Below are 15,253 nucleotides of genomic sequence, written 5' to 3' on the forward strand. Positions count from 1 at the left end.
AAGTTAAAGAGTGACACCTGATTTACTTAAAGAAGCTCCACTTGCCTTTCCACTCGTGTGAAATGAAAGAGTTTCTAAAAACTAATGAGTGCAAGCGCCGTGTCTCTCGTGCCGACCAAACGAGGGCGAGCTGCGTGTCGAGCATTGGTGGTTCAGTGGTAGAATTCTCGCCTGCCACGCGGGAGGCCCGGGTTCGATTCCCGGCCAATGCAAAAAGTTTGTTTGGGACATCCAGAAGTCTGTTTCTGTAAAGCCTTCTTATGTCGCTTCTGCTGATCAGCATTACTGACTGTGATTAAAAGTTAAAGAGTGACACCTGATTTACTTAAAGAAGCTCCAGTTGCCTTTCCACTCGTGTGATATGAAAGAGTTTCTAAAAACTAATGAGTGCAAGCGCCGCGTCTCTCGTGCCGACCAAACGAGGGCGAGTTGCGTGTCGAGCATTGGTGGTTCAGTGGTAGAATTCTCGCCTGCCACGCGGGAGGCCCGGGTTCGATTCCCGGCCAATGCAAAAAGTTTGTTTGGGACTTCCAGAAGTCTGTTTCTGTAAAGCCTTCTTATGTCGCTTCTGCTGATCAGCATTACTGACTGTGATTAAAAGTTAAAGAGTGACACCTGATTTACTTAAAGAAGCTCCACTTGCCTTTCCACTCGTGTGAAATGAAAGAGTTTCTAAAAACTAATGAGTGCAAGCGCCGCGTCTCTCGTGCCGACCAAACGAGGGCGAGCTGCGTGTCGAGCATTGGTGGTTCAGTGGTAGAATTCTCGCCTGCCACGCGGGAGGCCCGGGTTCGATTCCCGGCCAATGCAAAAAGTTTGTTTGGGACATCCAGAAGTCTGTTTCTGTAAAGCCTTCTTATGTCGCTTCTGCTGATCAGCATTACTGACTGTGATTAAAAGTTAAAGAGTGACACCTGATTTACTTAAAGAAGCTCCAGTTGCCTTTCCACTCGTGTGATATGAAAGAGTTTCTAAAAACTAATGAGTGCAAGCGCCGCGTCTCTCGTGCCGACCAAACGAGGGCGAGTTGCGTGTCGAGCATTGGTGGTTCAGTGGTAGAATTCTCGCCTGCCACGCGGGAGGCCCGGGTTCGATTCCCGGCCAATGCAAAAAGTTTGTTTGGGACTTCCAGAAGTCTGTTTCTGTAAAGCCTTCTTATGTCGCTTCTGCTGATCAGCATTACTGACTGTGATTAAAAGTTAAAGAGTGACACCTGATTTACTTAAAGAAGCTCCACTTGCCTTTCCACTCGTGTGAAATGAAAGAGTTTCTAAAAACTAATGAGTGCAAGCGCCGTGTCTCTCGTGCCGACCAAACGAGGGCGAGCTGCGTGTCGAGCATTGGTGGTTCAGTGGTAGAATTCTCGCCTGCCACGCGGGAGGCCCGGGTTCGATTCCCGGCCAATGCAAAAAGTTTGTTTGGGACATCCAGAAGTCTGTTTCTGTAAAGCCTTCTTATGTCGCTTCTGCTGATCAGCATTACTGACTGTGATTAAAAGTTAAAGAGTGACACCTGATTTACTTAAAGAAGCTCCAGTTGCCTTTCCACTCGTGTGATATGAAAGAGTTTCTAAAAACTAATGAGTGCAAGCGCCGCGTCTCTCGTGCCGACCAAACGAGGGCGAGCTGCGTGTCGAGCATTGGTGGTTCAGTGGTAGAATTCTCGCCTGCCACGCGGGAGGCCCGGGTTCGATTCCCGGCCAATGCAAAAAGTTTGTTTGGGACTTCCAGAAGTCTGCTTCTGTAAAGCCTGCTTATGTCGCTTCTGCTGATCAGCATTACTGACTGTGATTAAAAGTTAAAGAGTGACACCTGATTTACTTAAAGAAGCTCCAGTTGCCTTTCCACTCGTGTGATATGAAAGAGTTTCTAAAAACTAATGAGTGCAAGCGCCGCGTCTCTCGTGCCGACCAAACGAGGGCGAGCTGCGTGTCGAGCATTGGTGGTTCAGTGGTAGAATTCTCGCCTGCCACGCGGGAGGCCCGGGTTCGATTCCCGGCCAATGCAAAAAGTTTGTTTGGGACTTCCAGAAGTCTGCTTCTGTAAAGCCTGCTTATGTCGCTTCTGCTGATCAGCATTACTGACTGTGATTAAAAGTTAAAGAGTGACACCTGATTTACTTAAAGAAGCTCCAGTTGCCTTTCCACTCGTGTGATATGAAAGAGTTTCTAAAAACTAATGAGTGCAAGCGCCGCGTCTCTCGTGCCGACCAAACGAGGGCAGGCTGCTTGTCGAGCATTGGTGGTTCAGTGGTAGAATTCTCGCCTGCCACGCGGGAGGCCCGGGTTCGATTCCCGGCCAATGCAAATAGTTTGTTTGGGACTTCCAGAAGTCTGTTTCTGTAAAGCCTGCTTATGTCGCTACTGCTGATCAGCATTACTGACTGTGATTAAAAGTTAAAGAGTGACACCTGATTTACTTAAAGAAGCTCCAGTTGCCTTTCCACTCGTGTGAAATGAAAGAGTTTCTAAAAACTAATGAGTGCAAGCGCCGCGTCTCTCGTGCCGACCACACGAGGGCAGGCTGCGTGTCGAGCATTGGTGGTTCAGTGGTAGAATTCTCGCCTGCCACGCGGGAGGCCGGGGTTCGATTCCCGGCCAATGCAAAAAGTTTGTTTGGGACTTCCAGAAGTCTGCTTCTGTAAAGCCTGCTTATGTCGCTTCTGCTGATCAGCATTACTGACTGTGATTAAAAGTTAAAGAGTGACACCTGATTTACTTAAAGAAGCTCCAGTTGCCTTTCCACTCGTGTGATATGAAAGAGTTTCTAAAAACTAATGAGTGCAAGCGCCGCGTCTCTCGTGCCGACCAAACGAGGGCGAGCTGCGTGTCGAGCATTGGTGGTTCAGTGGTAGAATTCTCGCCTGCCACGCGGGAGGCCCGGGTTCGATTCCCGGCCAATGCAAAAAGTTTGTTTGGGACTTCCAGAAGTCTGCTTCTGTAAAGCCTGCTTATGTCGCTTCTGCTGATCAGCATTACTGACTGTGATTAAAAGTTAAAGAGTGACACCTGATTTACTTAAAGAAGCTCCACTTGCCTTTCCACTCGTGTGAAATGAAAGAGTTTCTAAAAACTAATGAGTGCAAGCGCCGCGTCTCTCGTGCCGACCAAACGAGGGCGAGCTGCGTGTCGAGCATTGGTGGTTCAGTGGTAGAATTCTCGCCTGCCACGCGGGAGGCCCGGGTTCGATTCCCGGCCAATGCAAAAAGTTTGTTTGGGACATCCAGAAGTCTGTTTCTGTAAAGCCTTCTTATGTCGCTTCTGCTGATCAGCATTACTGACTGTGATTAAAAGTTAAAGAGTGACACCTGATTTACTTAAAGAAGCTCCAGTTGCCTTTCCACTCGTGTGATATGAAAGAGTTTCTAAAAACTAATGAGTGCAAGCGCCGCGTCTCTCGTGCCGACCAAACGAGGGCGAGTTGCGTGTCGAGCATTGGTGGTTCAGTGGTAGAATTCTCGCCTGCCACGCGGGAGGCCCGGGTTCGATTCCCGGCCAATGCAAAAAGTTTGTTTGGGACTTCCAGAAGTCTGTTTCTGTAAAGCCTTCTTATGTCGCTTCTGCTGATCAGCATTACTGACTGTGATTAAAAGTTAAAGAGTGACACCTGATTTACTTAAAGAAGCTCCACTTGCCTTTCCACTCGTGTGAAATGAAAGAGTTTCTAAAAACTAATGAGTGCAAGCGCCGTGTCTCTCGTGCCGACCAAACGAGGGCGAGCTGCGTGTCGAGCATTGGTGGTTCAGTGGTAGAATTCTCGCCTGCCACGCGGGAGGCCCGGGTTCGATTCCCGGCCAATGCAAAAAGTTTGTTTGGGACATCCAGAAGTCTGTTTCTGTAAAGCCTTCTTATGTCGCTTCTGCTGATCAGCATTACTGACTGTGATTAAAAGTTAAAGAGTGACACCTGATTTACTTAAAGAAGCTCCAGTTGCCTTTCCACTCGTGTGATATGAAAGAGTTTCTAAAAACTAATGAGTGCAAGCGCCGCGTCTCTCGTGCCGACCAAACGAGGGCGAGTTGCGTGTCGAGCATTGGTGGTTCAGTGGTAGAATTCTCGCCTGCCACGCGGGAGGCCCGGGTTCGATTCCCGGCCAATGCAAAAAGTTTGTTTGGGACTTCCAGAAGTCTGTTTCTGTAAAGCCTTCTTATGTCGCTTCTGCTGATCAGCATTACTGACTGTGATTAAAAGTTAAAGAGTGACACCTGATTTACTTAAAGAAGCTCCACTTGCCTTTCCACTCGTGTGAAATGAAAGAGTTTCTAAAAACTAATGAGTGCAAGCGCCGCGTCTCTCGTGCCGACCAAACGAGGGCGAGCTGCGTGTCGAGCATTGGTGGTTCAGTGGTAGAATTCTCGCCTGCCACGCGGGAGGCCCGGGTTCGATTCCCGGCCAATGCAAAAAGTTTGTTTGGGACATCCAGAAGTCTGTTTCTGTAAAGCCTTCTTATGTCGCTTCTGCTGATCAGCATTACTGACTGTGATTAAAAGTTAAAGAGTGACACCTGATTTACTTAAAGAAGCTCCAGTTGCCTTTCCACTCGTGTGATATGAAAGAGTTTCTAAAAACTAATGAGTGCAAGCGCCGCGTCTCTCGTGCCGACCAAACGAGGGCGAGTTGCGTGTCGAGCATTGGTGGTTCAGTGGTAGAATTCTCGCCTGCCACGCGGGAGGCCCGGGTTCGATTCCCGGCCAATGCAAAAAGTTTGTTTGGGACTTCCAGAAGTCTGTTTCTGTAAAGCCTTCTTATGTCGCTTCTGCTGATCAGCATTACTGACTGTGATTAAAAGTTAAAGAGTGACACCTGATTTACTTAAAGAAGCTCCACTTGCCTTTCCACTCGTGTGAAATGAAAGAGTTTCTAAAAACTAATGAGTGCAAGCGCCGTGTCTCTCGTGCCGACCAAACGAGGGCGAGCTGCGTGTCGAGCATTGGTGGTTCAGTGGTAGAATTCTCGCCTGCCACGCGGGAGGCCCGGGTTCGATTCCCGGCCAATGCAAAAAGTTTGTTTGGGACATCCAGAAGTCTGTTTCTGTAAAGCCTTCTTATGTCGCTTCTGCTGATCAGCATTACTGACTGTGATTAAAAGTTAAAGAGTGACACCTGATTTACTTAAAGAAGCTCCAGTTGCCTTTCCACTCGTGTGATATGAAAGAGTTTCTAAAAACTAATGAGTGCAAGCGCCGCGTCTCTCGTGCCGACCAAACGAGGGCGAGCTGCGTGTCGAGCATTGGTGGTTCAGTGGTAGAATTCTCGCCTGCCACGCGGGAGGCCCGGGTTCGATTCCCGGCCAATGCAAAAAGTTTGTTTGGGACTTCCAGAAGTCTGCTTCTGTAAAGCCTGCTTATGTCGCTTCTGCTGATCAGCATTACTGACTGTGATTAAAAGTTAAAGAGTGACACCTGATTTACTTAAAGAAGCTCCAGTTGCCTTTCCACTCGTGTGATATGAAAGAGTTTCTAAAAACTAATGAGTGCAAGCGCCGCGTCTCTCGTGCCGACCAAACGAGGGCGAGCTGCGTGTCGAGCATTGGTGGTTCAGTGGTAGAATTCTCGCCTGCCACGCGGGAGGCCCGGGTTCGATTCCCGGCCAATGCAAAAAGTTTGTTTGGGACTTCCAGAAGTCTGCTTCTGTAAAGCCTGCTTATGTCGCTTCTGCTGATCAGCATTACTGACTGTGATTAAAAGTTAAAGAGTGACACCTGATTTACTTAAAGAAGCTCCAGTTGCCTTTCCACTCGTGTGATATGAAAGAGTTTCTAAAAACTAATGAGTGCAAGCGCCGCGTCTCTCGTGCCGACCAAACGAGGGCAGGCTGCTTGTCGAGCATTGGTGGTTCAGTGGTAGAATTCTCGCCTGCCACGCGGGAGGCCCGGGTTCGATTCCCGGCCAATGCAAATAGTTTGTTTGGGACTTCCAGAAGTCTGTTTCTGTAAAGCCTGCTTATGTCGCTACTGCTGATCAGCATTACTGACTGTGATTAAAAGTTAAAGAGTGACACCTGATTTACTTAAAGAAGCTCCAGTTGCCTTTCCACTCGTGTGAAATGAAAGAGTTTCTAAAAACTAATGAGTGCAAGCGCCGCGTCTCTCGTGCCGACCACACGAGGGCAGGCTGCGTGTCGAGCATTGGTGGTTCAGTGGTAGAATTCTCGCCTGCCACGCGGGAGGCCGGGGTTCGATTCCCGGCCAATGCAAAAAGTTTGTTTGGGACTTCCAGAAGTCTGCTTCTGTAAAGCCTGCTTATGTCGCTTCTGCTGATCAGCATTACTGACTGTGATTAAAAGTTAAAGAGTGACACCTGATTTACTTAAAGAAGCTCCAGTTGCCTTTCCACTCGTGTGATATGAAAGAGTTTCTAAAAACTAATGAGTGCAAGCGCCGCGTCTCTCGTGCCGACCAAACGAGGGCGAGCTGCGTGTCGAGCATTGGTGGTTCAGTGGTAGAATTCTCGCCTGCCACGCGGGAGGCCCGGGTTCGATTCCCGGCCAATGCAAAAAGTTTGTTTGGGACTTCCAGAAGTCTGCTTCTGTAAAGCCTGCTTATGTCGCTTCTGCTGATCAGCATTACTGACTGTGATTAAAAGTTAAAGAGTGACACCTGATTTACTTAAAGAAGCTCCAGTTGCCTTTCCACTCGTGTGATATGAAAGAGTTTCTAAAAACTAATGAGTGCAAGCGCCGCGTCTCTCGTGCCGACCAAACGAGGGCGAGCTGCGTGTCGAGCATTGGTGGTTCAGTGGTAGAATTCTCGCCTGCCACGCGGGAGGCCCGGGTTCGATTCCCGGCCAATGCAAAAAGTTTGTTTGGGACTTCCAGAAGTCTGCTTCTGTAAAGCCTGCTTATGTCGCTTCTGCTGATCAGCATTACTGACTGTGATTAAAAGTTAAAGAGTGACACCTGATTTACTTAAAGAAGCTCCACTTGCCTTTCCACTCGTGTGAAATGAAAGAGTTTCTAAAAACTAATGAGTGCAAGCGCCGTGTCTCTCGTGCCGACCAAACGAGGGCGAGCTGCGTGTCGAGCATTGGTGGTTCAGTGGTAGAATTCTCGCCTGCCACGCGGGAGGCCCGGGTTCGATTCCCGGCCAATGCAAATAGTTTGTTTGGGACTTCCAGAAGTCTGTTTCTGTAAAGCCTGCTTATGTCGCTACTGCTGATCAGCATTACTGACTGTGATTAAAAGTTAAAGAGTGACACCTGATTTACTTAAAGAAGCTCCAGTTGCCTTTCCACTCGTGTGATATGAAAGAGTTTCTAAAAACTAATGAGTGCAAGCGCCGCGTCTCTCGTGCCGACCAAACGAGGGCGAGCTGCGTGTCGAGCATTGGTGGTTCAGTGGTAGAATTCTCGCCTGCCACGCGGGAGGCCCGGGTTCGATTCCCGGCCAATGCAAATAGTTTGTTTGGGACTTCCAGAAGTCTGTTTCTGTAAAGCCTGCTTATGTCGCTACTGCTGATCAGCATTACTGACTGTGATTAAAAGTTAAAGAGTGACACCTGATTTACTTAAAGAAGCTCCAGTTGCCTTTCCACTCGTGTGAAATGAAAGAGTTTCTAAAAACTAATGAGTGCAAGCGCCGCGTCTCTCGTGCCGACCACACGAGGGCAGGCTGCGTGTCGAGCATTGGTGGTTCAGTGGTAGAATTCTCGCCTGCCACGCGGGAGGCCCGGGTTCGATTCCCGGCCAATGCAAAAAGTTTGTTTGGGACTTCCAGAAGTCTGCTTCTGTAAAGCCTGCTTATGTCGCTTCTGCTGATCAGCATTACTGACTGTGATTAAAAGTTAAAGAGTGACACCTGATTTACTTAAAGAAGCTTCACTTGCCTTTCCACTCGTGTGAAATGAAAGAGTTTCTAAAAACTAATGAGTGCAAGCGCCGTGTCTCTCGTGCCGACCAAATGAGGGCGAGCTGCGTGTCGAGCATTGGTGGTTCAGTGGTAGAATTCTCGCCTGCCACGCGGGAGGCCCGGGTTCGATTCCCGGCCAATGCAAAAAGTTTGTTTGGGACTTCCAGAAGTCTGTTTCTGTAAAGCCTTCTTATGTCGCTTCTGCTGATCAGCATTACTGACTGTGATTAAAAGTTAAAGAGTGACACCTGATTTACTTAAAGAAGCTCCAGTTGCCTTTCCACTCGTGTGAAATGAAAGAGTTTCTAAAAACTAATGAGTGCAAGCGCCGCGTCTCTCGTGCCGACCACACGAGGGCAGGCTGCGTGTCGAGCATTGGTGGTTCAGTGGTAGAATTCTCGCCTGCCACGCGGGAGGCCCGGGTTCGATTCCCGGCCAATGCAAAAAGTTTGTTTGGGACTTCCAGAAGTCTGTTTCTGTAAAGCCTTCTTATGTCGCTTCTGCTGATCAGCATTACTGACTGTGATTAAAAGTTAAAGAGTGACACCTGATTTACTTAAAGAAGCTCCAGTTGCCTTTCCACTCGTGTGATATGAAAGAGTTTCTAAAAACTAATGAGTGCAAGCGCCGCGTCTCTCGTGCCGACCAAACGAGGGCGAGTTGCGTGTCGAGCATTGGTGGTTCAGTGGTAGAATTCTCGCCTGCCACGCGGGAGGCCCGGGTTCGATTCCCGGCCAATGCAAAAAGTTTGTTTGGGACTTCCAGAAGTCTGTTTCTGTAAAGCCTTCTTATGTCGCTTCTGCTGATCAGCATTACTGACTGTGATTAAAAGTTAAAGAGTGACACCTGATTTACTTAAAGAAGCTCCACTTGCCTTTCCACTCGTGTGAAATGAAAGAGTTTCTAAAAACTAATGAGTGCAAGCGCCGCGTCTCTCGTGCCGACCAAACGAGGGCGAGCTGCGTGTCGAGCATTGGTGGTTCAGTGGTAGAATTCTCGCCTGCCACGCGGGAGGCCCGGGTTCGATTCCCGGCCAATGCAAAAAGTTTGTTTGGGACATCCAGAAGTCTGTTTCTGTAAAGCCTTCTTATGTCGCTTCTGCTGATCAGCATTACTGACTGTGATTAAAAGTTAAAGAGTGACACCTGATTTACTTAAAGAAGCTCCAGTTGCCTTTCCACTCGTGTGATATGAAAGAGTTTCTAAAAACTAATGAGTGCAAGCGCCGCGTCTCTCGTGCCGACCAAACGAGGGCGAGTTGCGTGTCGAGCATTGGTGGTTCAGTGGTAGAATTCTCGCCTGCCACGCGGGAGGCCCGGGTTCGATTCCCGGCCAATGCAAAAAGTTTGTTTGGGACTTCCAGAAGTCTGTTTCTGTAAAGCCTTCTTATGTCGCTTCTGCTGATCAGCATTACTGACTGTGATTAAAAGTTAAAGAGTGACACCTGATTTACTTAAAGAAGCTCCACTTGCCTTTCCACTCGTGTGAAATGAAAGAGTTTCTAAAAACTAATGAGTGCAAGCGCCGTGTCTCTCGTGCCGACCAAACGAGGGCGAGCTGCGTGTCGAGCATTGGTGGTTCAGTGGTAGAATTCTCGCCTGCCACGCGGGAGGCCCGGGTTCGATTCCCGGCCAATGCAAAAAGTTTGTTTGGGACATCCAGAAGTCTGTTTCTGTAAAGCCTTCTTATGTCGCTTCTGCTGATCAGCATTACTGACTGTGATTAAAAGTTAAAGAGTGACACCTGATTTACTTAAAGAAGCTCCAGTTGCCTTTCCACTCGTGTGATATGAAAGAGTTTCTAAAAACTAATGAGTGCAAGCGCCGCGTCTCTCGTGCCGACCAAACGAGGGCGAGCTGCGTGTCGAGCATTGGTGGTTCAGTGGTAGAATTCTCGCCTGCCACGCGGGAGGCCCGGGTTCGATTCCCGGCCAATGCAAAAAGTTTGTTTGGGACTTCCAGAAGTCTGCTTCTGTAAAGCCTGCTTATGTCGCTTCTGCTGATCAGCATTACTGACTGTGATTAAAAGTTAAAGAGTGACACCTGATTTACTTAAAGAAGCTCCAGTTGCCTTTCCACTCGTGTGATATGAAAGAGTTTCTAAAAACTAATGAGTGCAAGCGCCGCGTCTCTCGTGCCGACCAAACGAGGGCGAGCTGCGTGTCGAGCATTGGTGGTTCAGTGGTAGAATTCTCGCCTGCCACGCGGGAGGCCCGGGTTCGATTCCCGGCCAATGCAAAAAGTTTGTTTGGGACTTCCAGAAGTCTGCTTCTGTAAAGCCTGCTTATGTCGCTTCTGCTGATCAGCATTACTGACTGTGATTAAAAGTTAAAGAGTGACACCTGATTTACTTAAAGAAGCTCCAGTTGCCTTTCCACTCGTGTGATATGAAAGAGTTTCTAAAAACTAATGAGTGCAAGCGCCGCGTCTCTCGTGCCGACCAAACGAGGGCAGGCTGCTTGTCGAGCATTGGTGGTTCAGTGGTAGAATTCTCGCCTGCCACGCGGGAGGCCCGGGTTCGATTCCCGGCCAATGCAAATAGTTTGTTTGGGACTTCCAGAAGTCTGTTTCTGTAAAGCCTGCTTATGTCGCTACTGCTGATCAGCATTACTGACTGTGATTAAAAGTTAAAGAGTGACACCTGATTTACTTAAAGAAGCTCCAGTTGCCTTTCCACTCGTGTGAAATGAAAGAGTTTCTAAAAACTAATGAGTGCAAGCGCCGCGTCTCTCGTGCCGACCACACGAGGGCAGGCTGCGTGTCGAGCATTGGTGGTTCAGTGGTAGAATTCTCGCCTGCCACGCGGGAGGCCGGGGTTCGATTCCCGGCCAATGCAAAAAGTTTGTTTGGGACTTCCAGAAGTCTGCTTCTGTAAAGCCTGCTTATGTCGCTTCTGCTGATCAGCATTACTGACTGTGATTAAAAGTTAAAGAGTGACACCTGATTTACTTAAAGAAGCTCCAGTTGCCTTTCCACTCGTGTGATATGAAAGAGTTTCTAAAAACTAATGAGTGCAAGCGCCGCGTCTCTCGTGCCGACCAAACGAGGGCGAGTTGCGTGTCGAGCATTGGTGGTTCAGTGGTAGAATTCTCGCCTGCCACGCGGGAGGCCCGGGTTCGATTCCCGGCCAATGCAAAAAGTTTGTTTGGGACTTCCAGAAGTCTGTTTCTGTAAAGCCTTCTTATGTCGCTTCTGCTGATCAGCATTACTGACTGTGATTAAAAGTTAAAGAGTGACACCTGATTTACTTAAAGAAGCTCCACTTGCCTTTCCACTCGTGTGAAATGAAAGAGTTTCTAAAAACTAATGAGTGCAAGCGCCGTGTCTCTCGTGCCGACCAAACGAGGGCGAGCTGCGTGTCGAGCATTGGTGGTTCAGTGGTAGAATTCTCGCCTGCCACGCGGGAGGCCCGGGTTCGATTCCCGGCCAATGCAAAAAGTTTGTTTGGGACATCCAGAAGTCTGTTTCTGTAAAGCCTTCTTATGTCGCTTCTGCTGATCAGCATTACTGACTGTGATTAAAAGTTAAAGAGTGACACCTGATTTACTTAAAGAAGCTCCAGTTGCCTTTCCACTCGTGTGATATGAAAGAGTTTCTAAAAACTAATGAGTGCAAGCGCCGCGTCTCTCGTGCCGACCAAACGAGGGCGAGCTGCGTGTCGAGCATTGGTGGTTCAGTGGTAGAATTCTCGCCTGCCACGCGGGAGGCCCGGGTTCGATTCCCGGCCAATGCAAAAAGTTTGTTTGGGACTTCCAGAAGTCTGTTTCTGTAAAGCCTGCTTATGTCGCTTCTGCTGATCAGCATTACTGACTGTGATTAAAAGTTAAAGAGTGACACCTGATTTACTTAAAGAAGCTCCAGTTGCCTTTCCACTCGTGTGATATGAAAGAGTTTCTAAAAACTAATGAGTGCAAGCGCCGCGTCTCTCGTGCCGACCAAACGAGGGCGAGCTGCGTGTCGAGCATTGGTGGTTCAGTGGTAGAATTCTCGCCTGCCACGCGGGAGGCCCGGGTTCGATTCCCGGCCAATGCAAAAAGTTTGTTTGGGACTTCCAGAAGTCTGCTTCTGTAAAGCCTGCTTATGTCGCTTCTGCTGATCAGCATTACTGACTGTGATTAAAAGTTAAAGAGTGACACCTGATTTACTTAAAGAAGCTCCAGTTGCCTTTCCACTCGTGTGATATGAAAGAGTTTCTAAAAACTAATGAGTGCAAGCGCCGCGTCTCTCGTGCCGACCAAACGAGGGCGAGCTGCGTGTCGAGCATTGGTGGTTCAGTGGTAGAATTCTCGCCTGCCACGTGGGAGGCCCGGGTTCGATTCCCGGCCAATGCAAAAAGTTTGTTTGGGACTTCCAGAAGTCTGCTTCTGTAAAGCCTGCTTATGTCGCTTCTGCTGATCAGCATTACTGACTGTGATTAAAAGTTAAAGAGTGACACCTGATTTACTTAAAGAAGCTCCACTTGCCTTTCCACTCGTGTGAAATGAAAGAGTTTCTAAAAACTAATGAGTGCAAGCGCCGTGTCTCTCGTGCCGACCAAACGAGGGCGAGCTGCGTGTCGAGCATTGGTGGTTCAGTGGTAGAATTCTCGCCTGCCACGCGGGAGGCCCGGGTTCGATTCCCGGCCAATGCAAATAGTTTGTTTGGGACTTCCAGAAGTCTGTTTCTGTAAAGCCTGCTTATGTCGCTACTGCTGATCAGCATTACTGACTGTGATTAAAAGTTAAAGAGTGACACCTGATTTACTTAAAGAAGCTCCAGTTGCCTTTCCACTCGTGTGATATGAAAGAGTTTCTAAAAACTAATGAGTGCAAGCGCCGCGTCTCTCGTGCCGACCAAACGAGGGCGAGCTGCGTGTCGAGCATTGGTGGTTCAGTGGTAGAATTCTCGCCTGCCACGCGGGAGGCCCGGGTTCGATTCCCGGCCAATGCAAATAGTTTGTTTGGGACTTCCAGAAGTCTGTTTCTGTAAAGCCTGCTTATGTCGCTACTGCTGATCAGCATTACTGACTGTGATTAAAAGTTAAAGAGTGACACCTGATTTACTTAAAGAAGCTCCAGTTGCCTTTCCACTCGTGTGAAATGAAAGAGTTTCTAAAAACTAATGAGTGCAAGCGCCGCGTCTCTCGTGCCGACCACACGAGGGCAGGCTGCGTGTCGAGCATTGGTGGTTCAGTGGTAGAATTCTCGCCTGCCACGCGGGAGGCCCGGGTTCGATTCCCGGCCAATGCAAAAAGTTTGTTTGGGACTTCCAGAAGTCTGCTTCTGTAAAGCCTGCTTATGTCGCTTCTGCTGATCAGCATTACTGACTGTGATTAAAAGTTAAAGAGTGACACCTGATTTACTTAAAGAAGCTCCAGTTGCCTTTCCACTCGTGTGATATGAAAGAGTTTCTAAAAACTAATGAGTGCAAGCGCCGCGTCTCTCGTGCCGACCACACGAGGGCAGGCTGCGTGTCGAGCATTGGTGGTTCAGTGGTAGAATTCTCGCCTGCCACGCGGGAGGCCCGGGTTCGATTCCCGGCCAATGCAAAAAGTTTGTTTGGGACTTCCAGAAGTCTGTTTCTGTAAAGCCTTCTTATGTCGCTTCTGCTGATCAGCATTACTGACTGTGATTAAAAGTTAAAGAGTGACACCTGATTTACTTAAAGAAGCTCCAGTTGCCTTTCCACTCGTGTGATATGAAAGAGTTTCTAAAAACTAATGAGTGCAAGCGCCGCGTCTCTCGTGCCGACCACACGAGGGCAGGCTGCGTGTCGAGCATTGGTGGTTCAGTGGTAGAATTCTCGCCTGCCACGCGGGAGGCCCGGGTTCGATTCCCGGCCAATGCAAAAAGTTTGTTTGGGACTTCCAGAAGTCTGCTTCTGTAAAGCCTGCTTATGTCGCTTCTGCTGATCAGCATTACTGACTGTGATTAAAAGTTAAAGAGTGACACCTGATTTACTTAAAGAAGCTCCACTTGCCTTTCCACTCGTGTGAAATGAAAGAGTTTCTAAAAACTAATGAGTGCAAGCGCCGTGTCTCTCGTGCCGACCAAACGAGGGCGAGCTGCGTGTCGAGCATTGGTGGTTCAGTGGTAGAATTCTCGCCTGCCACGCGGGAGGCCCGGGTTCGATTCCCGGCCAATGCAAATAGTTTGTTTGGGACTTCCAGAAGTCTGTTTCTGTAAAGCCTGCTTATGTCGCTACTGCTGATCAGCATTACTGACTGTGATTAAAAGTTAAAGAGTGACACCTGATTTACTTAAAGAAGCTCCAGTTGCCTTTCCACTCGTGTGAAATGAAAGAGTTTCTAAAAACTAATGAGTGCAAGCGCCGCGTCTCTCGTGCCGACCACACGAGGGCAGGCTGCGTGTCGAGCATTGGTGGTTCAGTGGTAGAATTCTCGCCTGCCACGCGGGAGGCCCGGGTTCGATTCCCGGCCAATGCAAAAAGTTTGTTTGGGACTTCCAGAAGTCTGTTTCTGTAAAGCCTTCTTATGTCGCTTCTGCTGATCAGCATTACTGACTGTGATTAAAAGTTAAAGAGTGACACCTGATTTACTTAAAGAAGCTCCAGTTGCCTTTCCACTCGTGTGATATGAAAGAGTTTCTAAAAACTAATGAGTGCAAGCGCCGCGTCTCTCGTGCCGACCAAACGAGGGCGAGCTGCGTGTCGAGCATTGGTGGTTCAGTGGTAGAATTCTCGCCTGCCACGCGGGAGGCCCGGGTTCGATTCCCGGCCAATGCAAAAAGTTTGTTTGGGACTTCCAGAAGTCTGTTTCTGTAAAGCCTTCTTATGTCGCTTCTGCTGATCAGCATTACTGACTGTGATTAAAAGTTAAAGAGTGACACCTGATTTACTTAAAGAAGCTCCAGTTGCCTTTCCACTCGTGTGATATGAAAGAGTTTCTAAAAACTAATGAGTGCAAGCGCCGCGTCTCTCGTGCCGACCAAACGAGGGCGAGCTGCGTGTCGAGCATTGGTGGTTCAGTGGTAGAATTCTCGCCTGCCACGTGGGAGGCCCGGGTTCGATTCCCGGCCAATGCAAAAAGTTTGTTTGGGACTTCCAGAAGTCTGCTTCTGTAAAGCCTGCTTATGTCGCTTCTGCTGATCAGCATTACTGACTGTGATTAAAAGTTAAAGAGTGACACCTGATTTACTTAAAGAAGCTCCAGTTGCCTTTCCACTCGTGTGATATGAAAGAGTTTCTAAAAACTAATGAGTGCAAGCGCCGCGTCTCTCGTGCCGACCAAACGAGGGCGAGCTGCGTGTCGAGCATTGGTGGTTCAGTGGTAGAATTCTCGCCTGCCACGCGGGAGGCCCGGGTTCGATTCCCGGCCAATGCAAAAAGTTTGTTTGGGACTTCCAGAAGTCTGCTTCTGTAAAGCCTGCTTATGTCGCTTCTGCTGATCAGCATTACTGACTGTGATTAAAAGT

At 48.7% G+C, this 15,253-nt stretch overlaps 46 non-coding genes across 46 annotated transcripts; all 46 read left to right on the forward strand.

Annotated features, from left to right (window-relative positions):
- The first annotated feature begins 141 nt into the window (after window positions 1-141).
- On the forward strand, window positions 142-212 carry trnag-gcc (transfer RNA glycine (anticodon GCC)). The gene has a single exon. It is a non-coding gene; the product is annotated as a tRNA-Gly (tRNA).
- Window positions 213-440: 228 nt separating this feature from the next.
- Window positions 441-511, forward strand: trnag-gcc (transfer RNA glycine (anticodon GCC)). The gene has a single exon. It is a non-coding gene; the product is annotated as a tRNA-Gly (tRNA).
- Window positions 512-739: 228 nt separating this feature from the next.
- Window positions 740-810, forward strand: trnag-gcc (transfer RNA glycine (anticodon GCC)). Its single transcript has one exon. It is a non-coding gene; the product is annotated as a tRNA-Gly (tRNA).
- A 228-nt stretch (window positions 811-1,038) lies between these two features.
- trnag-gcc (transfer RNA glycine (anticodon GCC)) lies at window positions 1,039-1,109 on the forward strand. Its single transcript has one exon. It is a non-coding gene; the product is annotated as a tRNA-Gly (tRNA).
- A 228-nt stretch (window positions 1,110-1,337) lies between these two features.
- On the forward strand, window positions 1,338-1,408 carry trnag-gcc (transfer RNA glycine (anticodon GCC)). The gene has a single exon. It is a non-coding gene; the product is annotated as a tRNA-Gly (tRNA).
- A 228-nt stretch (window positions 1,409-1,636) lies between these two features.
- trnag-gcc (transfer RNA glycine (anticodon GCC)) lies at window positions 1,637-1,707 on the forward strand. Its single transcript has one exon. It is a non-coding gene; the product is annotated as a tRNA-Gly (tRNA).
- A 228-nt stretch (window positions 1,708-1,935) lies between these two features.
- Window positions 1,936-2,006, forward strand: trnag-gcc (transfer RNA glycine (anticodon GCC)). The gene has a single exon. It is a non-coding gene; the product is annotated as a tRNA-Gly (tRNA).
- A 228-nt stretch (window positions 2,007-2,234) lies between these two features.
- trnag-gcc (transfer RNA glycine (anticodon GCC)) lies at window positions 2,235-2,305 on the forward strand. The gene has a single exon. It is a non-coding gene; the product is annotated as a tRNA-Gly (tRNA).
- A 527-nt stretch (window positions 2,306-2,832) lies between these two features.
- trnag-gcc (transfer RNA glycine (anticodon GCC)) lies at window positions 2,833-2,903 on the forward strand. The gene has a single exon. It is a non-coding gene; the product is annotated as a tRNA-Gly (tRNA).
- Window positions 2,904-3,131: 228 nt separating this feature from the next.
- trnag-gcc (transfer RNA glycine (anticodon GCC)) lies at window positions 3,132-3,202 on the forward strand. The gene has a single exon. It is a non-coding gene; the product is annotated as a tRNA-Gly (tRNA).
- A 228-nt stretch (window positions 3,203-3,430) lies between these two features.
- Window positions 3,431-3,501, forward strand: trnag-gcc (transfer RNA glycine (anticodon GCC)). Its single transcript has one exon. It is a non-coding gene; the product is annotated as a tRNA-Gly (tRNA).
- Window positions 3,502-3,729: 228 nt separating this feature from the next.
- trnag-gcc (transfer RNA glycine (anticodon GCC)) lies at window positions 3,730-3,800 on the forward strand. The gene has a single exon. It is a non-coding gene; the product is annotated as a tRNA-Gly (tRNA).
- A 228-nt stretch (window positions 3,801-4,028) lies between these two features.
- On the forward strand, window positions 4,029-4,099 carry trnag-gcc (transfer RNA glycine (anticodon GCC)). Its single transcript has one exon. It is a non-coding gene; the product is annotated as a tRNA-Gly (tRNA).
- A 228-nt stretch (window positions 4,100-4,327) lies between these two features.
- trnag-gcc (transfer RNA glycine (anticodon GCC)) lies at window positions 4,328-4,398 on the forward strand. The gene has a single exon. It is a non-coding gene; the product is annotated as a tRNA-Gly (tRNA).
- Window positions 4,399-4,626: 228 nt separating this feature from the next.
- Window positions 4,627-4,697, forward strand: trnag-gcc (transfer RNA glycine (anticodon GCC)). The gene has a single exon. It is a non-coding gene; the product is annotated as a tRNA-Gly (tRNA).
- Window positions 4,698-4,925: 228 nt separating this feature from the next.
- On the forward strand, window positions 4,926-4,996 carry trnag-gcc (transfer RNA glycine (anticodon GCC)). The gene has a single exon. It is a non-coding gene; the product is annotated as a tRNA-Gly (tRNA).
- A 228-nt stretch (window positions 4,997-5,224) lies between these two features.
- trnag-gcc (transfer RNA glycine (anticodon GCC)) lies at window positions 5,225-5,295 on the forward strand. The gene has a single exon. It is a non-coding gene; the product is annotated as a tRNA-Gly (tRNA).
- Window positions 5,296-5,523: 228 nt separating this feature from the next.
- Window positions 5,524-5,594, forward strand: trnag-gcc (transfer RNA glycine (anticodon GCC)). The gene has a single exon. It is a non-coding gene; the product is annotated as a tRNA-Gly (tRNA).
- A 228-nt stretch (window positions 5,595-5,822) lies between these two features.
- On the forward strand, window positions 5,823-5,893 carry trnag-gcc (transfer RNA glycine (anticodon GCC)). The gene has a single exon. It is a non-coding gene; the product is annotated as a tRNA-Gly (tRNA).
- Window positions 5,894-6,420: 527 nt separating this feature from the next.
- Window positions 6,421-6,491, forward strand: trnag-gcc (transfer RNA glycine (anticodon GCC)). The gene has a single exon. It is a non-coding gene; the product is annotated as a tRNA-Gly (tRNA).
- A 228-nt stretch (window positions 6,492-6,719) lies between these two features.
- trnag-gcc (transfer RNA glycine (anticodon GCC)) lies at window positions 6,720-6,790 on the forward strand. The gene has a single exon. It is a non-coding gene; the product is annotated as a tRNA-Gly (tRNA).
- A 228-nt stretch (window positions 6,791-7,018) lies between these two features.
- Window positions 7,019-7,089, forward strand: trnag-gcc (transfer RNA glycine (anticodon GCC)). Its single transcript has one exon. It is a non-coding gene; the product is annotated as a tRNA-Gly (tRNA).
- Window positions 7,090-7,317: 228 nt separating this feature from the next.
- Window positions 7,318-7,388, forward strand: trnag-gcc (transfer RNA glycine (anticodon GCC)). Its single transcript has one exon. It is a non-coding gene; the product is annotated as a tRNA-Gly (tRNA).
- A 228-nt stretch (window positions 7,389-7,616) lies between these two features.
- On the forward strand, window positions 7,617-7,687 carry trnag-gcc (transfer RNA glycine (anticodon GCC)). The gene has a single exon. It is a non-coding gene; the product is annotated as a tRNA-Gly (tRNA).
- A 228-nt stretch (window positions 7,688-7,915) lies between these two features.
- On the forward strand, window positions 7,916-7,986 carry trnag-gcc (transfer RNA glycine (anticodon GCC)). The gene has a single exon. It is a non-coding gene; the product is annotated as a tRNA-Gly (tRNA).
- A 228-nt stretch (window positions 7,987-8,214) lies between these two features.
- trnag-gcc (transfer RNA glycine (anticodon GCC)) lies at window positions 8,215-8,285 on the forward strand. Its single transcript has one exon. It is a non-coding gene; the product is annotated as a tRNA-Gly (tRNA).
- Window positions 8,286-8,513: 228 nt separating this feature from the next.
- On the forward strand, window positions 8,514-8,584 carry trnag-gcc (transfer RNA glycine (anticodon GCC)). The gene has a single exon. It is a non-coding gene; the product is annotated as a tRNA-Gly (tRNA).
- Window positions 8,585-8,812: 228 nt separating this feature from the next.
- trnag-gcc (transfer RNA glycine (anticodon GCC)) lies at window positions 8,813-8,883 on the forward strand. Its single transcript has one exon. It is a non-coding gene; the product is annotated as a tRNA-Gly (tRNA).
- A 228-nt stretch (window positions 8,884-9,111) lies between these two features.
- On the forward strand, window positions 9,112-9,182 carry trnag-gcc (transfer RNA glycine (anticodon GCC)). The gene has a single exon. It is a non-coding gene; the product is annotated as a tRNA-Gly (tRNA).
- Window positions 9,183-9,410: 228 nt separating this feature from the next.
- Window positions 9,411-9,481, forward strand: trnag-gcc (transfer RNA glycine (anticodon GCC)). The gene has a single exon. It is a non-coding gene; the product is annotated as a tRNA-Gly (tRNA).
- A 228-nt stretch (window positions 9,482-9,709) lies between these two features.
- Window positions 9,710-9,780, forward strand: trnag-gcc (transfer RNA glycine (anticodon GCC)). The gene has a single exon. It is a non-coding gene; the product is annotated as a tRNA-Gly (tRNA).
- Window positions 9,781-10,008: 228 nt separating this feature from the next.
- On the forward strand, window positions 10,009-10,079 carry trnag-gcc (transfer RNA glycine (anticodon GCC)). The gene has a single exon. It is a non-coding gene; the product is annotated as a tRNA-Gly (tRNA).
- A 228-nt stretch (window positions 10,080-10,307) lies between these two features.
- On the forward strand, window positions 10,308-10,378 carry trnag-gcc (transfer RNA glycine (anticodon GCC)). The gene has a single exon. It is a non-coding gene; the product is annotated as a tRNA-Gly (tRNA).
- Window positions 10,379-10,905: 527 nt separating this feature from the next.
- On the forward strand, window positions 10,906-10,976 carry trnag-gcc (transfer RNA glycine (anticodon GCC)). The gene has a single exon. It is a non-coding gene; the product is annotated as a tRNA-Gly (tRNA).
- Window positions 10,977-11,204: 228 nt separating this feature from the next.
- trnag-gcc (transfer RNA glycine (anticodon GCC)) lies at window positions 11,205-11,275 on the forward strand. Its single transcript has one exon. It is a non-coding gene; the product is annotated as a tRNA-Gly (tRNA).
- Window positions 11,276-11,503: 228 nt separating this feature from the next.
- Window positions 11,504-11,574, forward strand: trnag-gcc (transfer RNA glycine (anticodon GCC)). The gene has a single exon. It is a non-coding gene; the product is annotated as a tRNA-Gly (tRNA).
- A 228-nt stretch (window positions 11,575-11,802) lies between these two features.
- Window positions 11,803-11,873, forward strand: trnag-gcc (transfer RNA glycine (anticodon GCC)). Its single transcript has one exon. It is a non-coding gene; the product is annotated as a tRNA-Gly (tRNA).
- A 527-nt stretch (window positions 11,874-12,400) lies between these two features.
- trnag-gcc (transfer RNA glycine (anticodon GCC)) lies at window positions 12,401-12,471 on the forward strand. The gene has a single exon. It is a non-coding gene; the product is annotated as a tRNA-Gly (tRNA).
- A 228-nt stretch (window positions 12,472-12,699) lies between these two features.
- trnag-gcc (transfer RNA glycine (anticodon GCC)) lies at window positions 12,700-12,770 on the forward strand. Its single transcript has one exon. It is a non-coding gene; the product is annotated as a tRNA-Gly (tRNA).
- Window positions 12,771-12,998: 228 nt separating this feature from the next.
- trnag-gcc (transfer RNA glycine (anticodon GCC)) lies at window positions 12,999-13,069 on the forward strand. Its single transcript has one exon. It is a non-coding gene; the product is annotated as a tRNA-Gly (tRNA).
- A 228-nt stretch (window positions 13,070-13,297) lies between these two features.
- On the forward strand, window positions 13,298-13,368 carry trnag-gcc (transfer RNA glycine (anticodon GCC)). Its single transcript has one exon. It is a non-coding gene; the product is annotated as a tRNA-Gly (tRNA).
- A 228-nt stretch (window positions 13,369-13,596) lies between these two features.
- On the forward strand, window positions 13,597-13,667 carry trnag-gcc (transfer RNA glycine (anticodon GCC)). The gene has a single exon. It is a non-coding gene; the product is annotated as a tRNA-Gly (tRNA).
- Window positions 13,668-13,895: 228 nt separating this feature from the next.
- trnag-gcc (transfer RNA glycine (anticodon GCC)) lies at window positions 13,896-13,966 on the forward strand. The gene has a single exon. It is a non-coding gene; the product is annotated as a tRNA-Gly (tRNA).
- Window positions 13,967-14,194: 228 nt separating this feature from the next.
- Window positions 14,195-14,265, forward strand: trnag-gcc (transfer RNA glycine (anticodon GCC)). The gene has a single exon. It is a non-coding gene; the product is annotated as a tRNA-Gly (tRNA).
- A 228-nt stretch (window positions 14,266-14,493) lies between these two features.
- trnag-gcc (transfer RNA glycine (anticodon GCC)) lies at window positions 14,494-14,564 on the forward strand. Its single transcript has one exon. It is a non-coding gene; the product is annotated as a tRNA-Gly (tRNA).
- A 527-nt stretch (window positions 14,565-15,091) lies between these two features.
- On the forward strand, window positions 15,092-15,162 carry trnag-gcc (transfer RNA glycine (anticodon GCC)). The gene has a single exon. It is a non-coding gene; the product is annotated as a tRNA-Gly (tRNA).
- Window positions 15,163-15,253: the final 91 nt, after the last annotated feature.

This window comes from Pseudorasbora parva, chromosome 2 (assembly GCF_024679245.1).
Source record: "Pseudorasbora parva isolate DD20220531a chromosome 2, ASM2467924v1, whole genome shotgun sequence".
Classification (NCBI taxonomy): Eukaryota; Metazoa; Chordata; class Actinopteri; order Cypriniformes; family Gobionidae; genus Pseudorasbora; species Pseudorasbora parva.